Below are 9106 nucleotides of genomic sequence, written 5' to 3'. Positions count from 1 at the left end.
TTCCAATACACCTGCTTTCCTTTTTGGACTATCCTTTCGAGGATGTGCCCTGTCCCACTCCACGACAACCAGTCCACGCGACTTAGCATAAACTAATATCCGCTAATGACTGGAGGCAACACGAACATCAGCATGGGGGCCATTCCCCTACAACAAACACCGCATGCCTCACCCCTCCCCTTCTTGTCTTATGTGCTTCATAAACTACACTAAAATCCCTTCCACGCAAACAGTGTATCCTATATCCAGGTCTAACCCTTGGATTGCATCTTGCAGACTTCCTTTTTTGATGGAACGCATGGAGAATCATGGAGATCTGGCATGCGAAGACGCTCTTTGCACAAGACGGGAGCATGTGGCACGCGCCCCTCCACCGGAACGCTATGTGCCCACCATCAAGAGGTATGCCCACCATCAAGAGGTATGCCAAGAAGCGAGGCCCTAAGTGACACTGTCCAGGGCGAAGGCCGAAGAATCCTCGAGTTAAGAAAGTCGAGACTCAAAACGCGCAACAGATGGTAGCACTAGTGGCACGAACCCCCTCCCGCTCGGGCCCCAGATGCTCAAAGGCCAAAAGGGCAGCTCGGGAAAGAGAAGAATTTAATGAATTATTTAAAGACATTCTGAAGATGCTAGCGGGCCGGGACTACACCATTCATGTCCTGACCGACATGTTCCCTGCTCAACCTCACGGGAGCCCCACACCAGCAGAGCCCAATCACCCGGCCACCCAGACTCGCCCCGCCTCGTACAAATCGAGTAGCCCATGATGCATAAAGGGCTTATCAAATGTTAACTGGCCATAACTGTTTGTTTTTAAATGGTTAAGTGTTCCTGAGTTGTTAAGTGTTGACATGTTCCCGACTTGTATGAACTTTCATATCTGCATTTAATATATTTCACGTCTTTAGCAAAAGAAAAAGCTAATCGAGCGCAGGTGATAAATGTCTAAGTCAACACCATAGAATTCAGATCAGTGATGTCTCCTTGCATTGCACTGGTTTATTATAGTTGCGGCAGGTGCCATGCATGTACTCTTATGAAGCGACAAATGGATACAGGATGAGACAGATCTTTGGGCGAAAGTGTTCAATGCCTGATCACCGCAAGACCACCGACCCCCCAAGGAGCCGCGGCAAGGCTACGCTGCCGAAATCACGAATCACCCTTGCCAACTGCCCACATTGCATGGCCCACAACACAGTCCTGGGTCACGCTCCCTTTTTGGGTCAAGCTTTATAGTTGGCTCATGGCAGCCGTTACCTCAATTGTACCAACATCGCATGTGCCGCAAGGAGGTTTGCAATATCTTAAGTGTATCTCCCCCTTTCACCAACTGCTTCTCTAACAACGAGGCTAGGGCACAATCATCATTGTACTATCCATTTTCTGAGCCTTCGAAGCTTGACATTTTCCAACCCATTGAAAGGCTGATAGCCTCAACATATTGTAATAGTTATACTCAGGCAAGACAAAAAAAAAAGGAGAAAAGAAAAGAAAAGAATGAAAAGAAAAGAAAAGAAAAGAAAAGAAAAGAAAAGAAAAGAAAAGAAAAAGAAATGAATGGAAAAATAAGAAGCACCCACGATCACAGCACAACACCTAGGGGTCCTCAAATTAGGTACGTCTGGTGACCTTAATCGACTGGATTTGTCCCTAGTCCCCTAGCCCTTTACCATCACCCACAATTGTTCAGGGCACATCAAGGGCAGGACATACCTGGGGAGCTTGTCTCGCCTATGGTTAGACCTGTCACCCTGACCCACTTACACAATTCTCTCTTGCACTCTGCCTTAGTACCATTGCAATCAGTGGTGATAACCATCGCACGATTGGCCATGAAAAGTACACTGTACTCATCAAGCAAGTCCAATAGTTTCCAGCTATTGAAAGTGTGGTGTCCTTGTATTCAATTATGCTACGTCGTGCAGTCACAATGCAAAGGATGTCTCATATACCTTCACGTGTACCTCTTCTCCACATGGACAACTTTGCTTCATCCACGCATTGTTATGAGAAACTAGCCTATGATCTTCTAACTACGTAATATCTAAGTATGCATGAGCACTCACATAATATCTGCACCAAAGTATATCCACAGTTTGGGTCCTCAAGTGCAGGACAATACTCTAGGCTTGCTTAGAGTTCGACCTGTCTCCCAAACTAATCAAAATATGTCTTGTGCACGATAAGAAGACTAGCACTACCCCTTAAGGAGAGACCACATGTGAGGTTTTCCAATTGCAGGTAGAAGGTGTTGTTCGCTCTTCATCAACACTCAACTCTGAATGCTTATCCCTTACCATCCGACAAGCCCGCAAAGAATCGTCATGTGCAGAATCCCCAACAAACCAACACTTCTGCTGGCCCTCAATGCAATCCCCAACACAGAATAGCCCTACCACCGACTCCAACAACCTTCCACCAGCCACCTTGGCCACCGACAGGCCCCTAGGACCTTCTGCCACACCACCACCAACACTCCTCCACGGAAACCACAGGCGTCCTTGTCACCCACATCTTCGGTGCATGCTACAGCCTGCTACCTACGACGGTGAGTGCCATGGGACTGGCACTCGCCTAGGAGGGGGGGTAATGTTAACCCCAACATGAAGAAAGCAAAAGGAAATAAAAAAGGCACAGGGAAAAGGTGGAAAAAAGGTAGTCCGACTAAAGAAAGAATAGGAGAAAAGGCCAAAAGCGCAAGGGCAACCTTAAAAGTCCAAGGCAAATGCAAAAGGGGAAAGGCACATTTTTAAATAAAAAGGCGCACCCTGAAATCTTGTAAAAGAGCGCCGGGCTCTCAGGTTATTGGTTTGACAGTTCTTGGTACCTTCTTGCCCCTTGACACTCACTGTTGGAAGTATCTTGCTACCTGGCAGTTGTAGTGACATATGTATCAGTGATTGCTTCACTTTGGGATAGTTTTACATACTGCTGTAATTTATTCCAGCAAGCTGAAATCTACAGTTTTTGAGCACTTGTATGAGGGTAATGCTTACTGTTTGATATTATCTTAGTTATATTTGGTGGACAGATGGTTCTCTTGGTGATATCCACTCTTTCAACCAGATTTAGCAGTGGTTTTAGTGCATTTTTTACTAATTATAGCAATTTTGCATTTTTGCTTTGATTTGGGACAGTATGGCTGGTCATATCTCTTTAACATTGCCAAGTTGGATGGTACTAACTATGGGTATTGGAAGTCCCAGATATGGCAGGTTTTGGTGTAGAAGTTGTAGATTAAACCTTTGCATTTCAAGGGTGTTAAACCCGAGGATATGGATGATGATGTTTGGATGGAAGTTGATGAGCTATGCAAGTCTACCATTATCTTGTCACTCTTAGAAGAGGTCCATCATAATGTTGTTGAAGATGAGAATCAGAGTGCATGGGACTTATGGGAGAAGATTCAAGAGCTTTATGCGCAACAGAGTCCTGCGTCATAGATGTATTGGCTGAAGCAGCTAATGGATCTTCACATGAAGGAGGGGACATACCTATCATCTCATTTCAGTTAGTTTCATGCTATCATGAAGAATTTGTTGTCGCAGGGTATTGAGTTCAAAGACAACTTGCACCCATTGTTTCTAGTTGGCACCTTGCCTGAATCATGGGATGTCTTCTGTACTGCCATATGCACGAACAAGCTTGATGGGTTGAAAATCAAAGATGTTGAGAGTGCTTTATTGACTGAGGAAATCAACAGGAGAAACAATGATGCTTCCCGGTCTTCACATGCATTAACCGTTAGAGGTGGCAGACATGGTAGGTATGATAATGATTATAAGGGCAAGGACTCTCAGAAGTCCAGGTCAAAGTCATGTGGCCGCAGTAAGTCTCGTGGACGGAAGTCTGATCTTACCTGTCATTATTGTGGGAAAGCAGGACATATTAGGTCGTAGTGCCATAAGATGCAGATGATAAGTGCAAGGAAAAGGGAAAAAAGAAAGTGTAGGAAAAGTCTTCTGAGCGTAGTATTGTACCTACAAAGTCCAGTGTGAAGATAGAAGAGGTTAATGTCATGCAGGCCACTAATTCAGATGAGGATTACATACTTGCAGCTTCTTCATGCGAGCCCTTACAGGCTTCTGAGACACATTCTATGTATGCTTAGCTTTTGGATTCGGATGCATCATTTCATGTGACACCCTGTAGAGATTGGTTTCATACCTATCATACCATCTTTGGTTTTGTGTGTCTTGGTGATAATAGGTCTCTTGACATTATGGGCATTGGAGATGTTAGGCTGTAGTATTGTACCTACAAAGTCCAGTGTGAAGATAGAAGAGGTTAATGTCATGCAGGCCACTAATTCAGATGAGGATTACATACTTGCAGCTTCTTCATGCGAGCCCTTACAGGCTTCTGAGACACATTCTATGTATGCGTAGTGCTGGCTTTTGGATTCAGATGCATCATTTAATGTGACACCCTGTAGAGATTGGTTTCATACCTATCGTACCATCTTTGGTTTTGTGTGTCTTGGTGATAACACGTCTCTCGACATTATGGGCATTGGAGATGTTAGGCTGCAATTTCCTTCTAGCATTTCTTTTGTTTTGCATGATGTACATCATGTACCTGTGTTGACTCGCAGCCTTATGTTAGCTAGACAGCTTGATGATGCAGGGTATTTTGTAACTTTTGGATACTCTGCATGGAAGATTACTCGTGGTGGCAGGCTTGTGCTTGCAAGAGATGCCAAGTTTGACAGCCTCTATCCCTTACTTGTATTTGGAGCTACATTAAATCATGTTTTGTCTGTGGATTCTATCCCCCATGTATCCCTCTGGCATGCTCGTTTGGGGCATATGTCCTTTAAAGGAATGAAAATGCTCAGTGCTTTGCAGTATCTTCCGCCTTTTGACTTTTCGCATTTTGATTCTTGTGATCATTGTTTGTATGGTAGGCAGACTAGGAATATGCATAAAAAGTCTGGTAAGAAACGCATGGGTGAGCCCTTGGCTCTTTTGCACTCAGATGTATGTGGGCCCATGCCCTGTCAGTCACTCGGTGGGGCAAAGTATTTTGTTACTTTCATAGATGATTATTCATGTAAGGTTTGGGCTTATCCCATAAAGAGAAAATCCGATGTCTTAGACACATTTCAGCATTGGCTTGCATTAGTAGAGAACCAGTTTGGGAAAAGGCTAAAATGCCTAAGATCAGATAATGGGGGTGCTTTTGAGCAGTTTTGTGATGAGCAGGATATTAAGCATCAGTTGACCACCCCTTACACCCCTCCCCAAAATGGTATGGCTAAACACATGAATAGGACCATTCAGGAAAGGGTCCATAGCATGCTTAGCCAGGTTGGCTTACTGCAACACTTTTGGGTTGAGGCAGTTATTACTGCAGTGCATCTCATTAACAGGTCACCTAGAAGTGGCATTGCCTTTCAGGTTGCAGAAGAGGTATGGGCAGGCAAGCCAACCTCTTATGATCATTTGCGTGTCTTTGGATGTGAGGCATTCTGCCATGTGCCCAAGGACAAACACAATAAGTTGGATCCTAAAAGTGTCAAATGCATTTTCATTGGGTATGGAGATGTAGGAGAGATGGGTTACTGTCTATGGGATCTGCAGGCGCGGAAAGTGATCCGCAACCATGATGTCATATTTCATGAGGAAAAAATGCATATGCAGGCTGAGAAAGTGGTCGAGGTATGCAGAGTTATCTTTTAGGAGGAGCCACCTGCTCCCATTCAGCCTGCTCCATAGCGAGCTAGACAGCGTGCAACATCACTTGATACTCATGGCCCAGATGTTAGACATGCTGATGTTAGACATGATGTTGGTCAGGCAGTAGAGCCTAGGTTGAGGCGTTCTACTAGAGATAGACGACCTCCTGACCGTTTTGCACCCTCTATGGATTATGTATTGGTTACAGATGCAGGAGAGCCTCTCACTTATGATGAGGCTATGCACAGGGGTGATTGTCACTCTTGGGAGAGGGCTATGTAGTCTGAGCTTGACTCATTGCATAAGAATCAGACTTGGGATTTGGTTTCCTTGCCTCAGGGTAAGAAGGCTTTGCCACGCAAGTGGGTGTACAAGCTAAAAAGTACCCCTGGACACCCCAAGCCAACATACAAGGCTTGATTGGTTGCTAAGGGCTTCAAGCAGGAGCATGGTGTTGACTTTGATGAAGTCTTTTCTCCTATGGTCAAGATGACCACCCTACGCTTAGTCTTGGCTTTGGTTGCATAGCTTGACCTGGACTTGTACCAGATGGATGTCAAGATGGCCTTTTTACATGGAGACTTGCATGATTAGATTTACATGGAGTAGCCTAAGGGCTTTGTAGACCCTAGCAGGGAACACCTAGTGTGCAAGCTAAAGAAGAGTCTATATGACTTGAAGCAGGGACCTAGGGAATGGTACCATAAGTTGGATGCATTCATGTAGTCACAGGGCTACAACCGCAGTGCTATGGATCCATGCTTGTACATGAAGAAAGCCTATGACAGTTCTTTACTAATTTTGGTACTCTATGTGGATAACATGCTTTTAGTAGGGACAGCTTATGAGAAGCTAGATGCTCTTAAGGCTCAGCTCAAGAAGAGCTTTGAGATGAAAGATCTAGGACATGCATCTCATATACTTGGTATGTGCATTAGATGTGATAGATCTCAGGGACTATTTGTCTGTTACAGAGGGAGTACATTCATCAAGTCCTTGAGTGCTTTTGTATGCAGGATGTTAAGCCTATTGGCTATCCATTACCTTCTCATGTGAAGGTTTCACAGGTCGATTGTTTGCAGACAGATGAGTGGAGGGTCGAGATGGCCAAGATTCCCTATGCATAAGCCATGCATAGTCTTATGTATGCCATGATAGCCACCCGTCCAGATATTGCTTTTGCAGTTGGGATTGTGACACGTTATATGGCTACACATGGCAAGAAACATTGGGATGCCATGAAGGGTATTGATGAGACCTCAAATAGGCCGGCACTGGCTATGGCACTAGCCGGACTCATACTCATAACAGACAAATACACCCTCACGGCCTCACAGACCAGGAGCGTCTATCCACTGCTATAGGACGAAAGCCTAATCTATGCGTTTATAGTTTTTATAGTTTTGTAGTCCAACGTTTCCCTTTCTATATACTCCTCAGAGGGAGAACCCATACACATTGGCAATAAATACCACGATAATCACATATATGGGAGGCAACCTCTCGGTAGAAACACCGCGGCCCCATTGCAGCTCTCCTACATCATAGGGATTAGCCCCTTGATGCGCTACTCAACATGTAAAACAAATGAACAAACTCCACTCTTTCATCTTAAAAGTAATCCAGGAGATACCATGTGTCCTTATCAAATAATTCCCCAAGAGACGAACATCTATCCTACGGCTTAGGATGCCTTTCCACACTCAAACGTGGGTCATTGTCATTGAAAACAGGTGCTTTGCATCCAGGTTTTCCCATTCCGATACCATGATCGACTTGCACATGCAAAGGTGAATGATTCTAAAGTGCTCAAACATCATTTTAAATCAGAAACATGTGGTGCACAACCAGGCTTTCCAATGCATTTACTAACCCATTGCAGCGATGTAAAGATAGCACCGAGACCACACTCGTGCTACTATCCTCTTAATTAATATACCACGAACTCTATGACATGATGTGCATCAGAAAATCAGCAACAATCAGCACGCAAATCACACCATTCAAATCTCCCAACCCCCTATGTTTAGGTATTGCTTTCGTTGCATAGGTGTAGAGGTTCATTTTGTCACGTTTTGATGTATAAAAAGCGATAAATCACAAACTTTGACAAAGAGATAGGGCAAACTGAGGCTAAACCTCATGCTTTGCCACTACCACACATCCACAAACAATCATTATATTTTTCCAAGACGTATTTCTATTTTTTTCCTTATTTTTTTCCATTTTCTTGATTTATTTGGCAATAAAATATGCTATTTTCTGATTTTTCTTGTTCCAATCACTTCATCATACTAACATTCAATTTATCTTCCATATTCCCCCCATGGGAACACCTTTTACCCACCCGAAACGGAAAAACTACCATTTTATCACTTAAAAACTGCATTTCGGGTTTTAGGGAATTAAATAAAGCATATAAATCATTGCAAAATCAAAATTTTTTGATAAACAGCAATTACTCATAATGCAATCAGCACACAAACAAATTTTCATCCAATAAGAACATAATTATCATCATAAACTATAAAAAATCCTTCATTTTCTTCATAAAAATGGTCATACCGTGTTTTTATGTAACCCGAGACACCTTGAATGACTGCATAACCAGCAAACGGAGCCTCCATTGCTCTCAATCCAATGTTGTACATCAATCTTCAGCATCTCCATCAATCTCCATCACCGCTTCCTTCATTCTCCTTCCTCGATTTCTTCATTAAGATGGTACACATGAACAGCCCATAGAGGGGAGAGAGAGGGAGGAGAAAGAAAGAATAGATTCTGTTCTCTTCATCTGGACAGCCATTCCTCGTGTGAAGACTGGCGATATCATCAGCCAAGAGGGAGAAGTTGAGAGGTATCATCTATTTCATGGCTTACATTCAGCCTCCAATCATGATGTTGAGGGATCATGGTGCATTTTTCGGCCGCTTGTCCGATCACGTTTTCTTCATCTTCACGCTTTTTTTTTTCATGCAATTTGGGGGAGGGGTTAAAATTCCCCAAAGGGCACCCCCCCTTTGGTTCTCAAAGTTGTCCACCTCTTCAAATCTTGCCCATTTTGTGGCCTCTTCCTTGTTCGGGCTCTGTTTCAGCCTCTGAAAATCCTTATGTGTCCATCTTGACATCCCGCACTGACTGGAAACTCCTGGCATCCCGCAGGGCAGTCGAAAAAATTATCAAAAATCCACAAGTATCACTCGGGCACCTTTTAAACACTGTCTTTCACTTGGTGCTTAAAATCGTCCTAGCTGCAGCTGCCGCCTTCAATGTTAAATATTTTTCCCCTAAATTCTAGTTTTTTTGGTAAATTTTAGGCACATCCCGGGCTCAAAACTCCGCTCTCATTGGTGACCATGGGATAGGGCGACTCAGCCCGTCGAATCCCACAATAGATCTGCACAAAACAACCAAAGGAAGCA

Source organism: Lygodium microphyllum, chromosome 15 (assembly GCF_053477565.2).
Source record: "Lygodium microphyllum isolate KBCC chromosome 15, Lygodium_microphyllum_v1.1.10, whole genome shotgun sequence".
NCBI classification, from domain to species: domain Eukaryota; kingdom Viridiplantae; phylum Streptophyta; class Polypodiopsida; order Schizaeales; family Lygodiaceae; genus Lygodium; species Lygodium microphyllum.
This window is presented reverse-complemented; position numbering follows the sequence as displayed.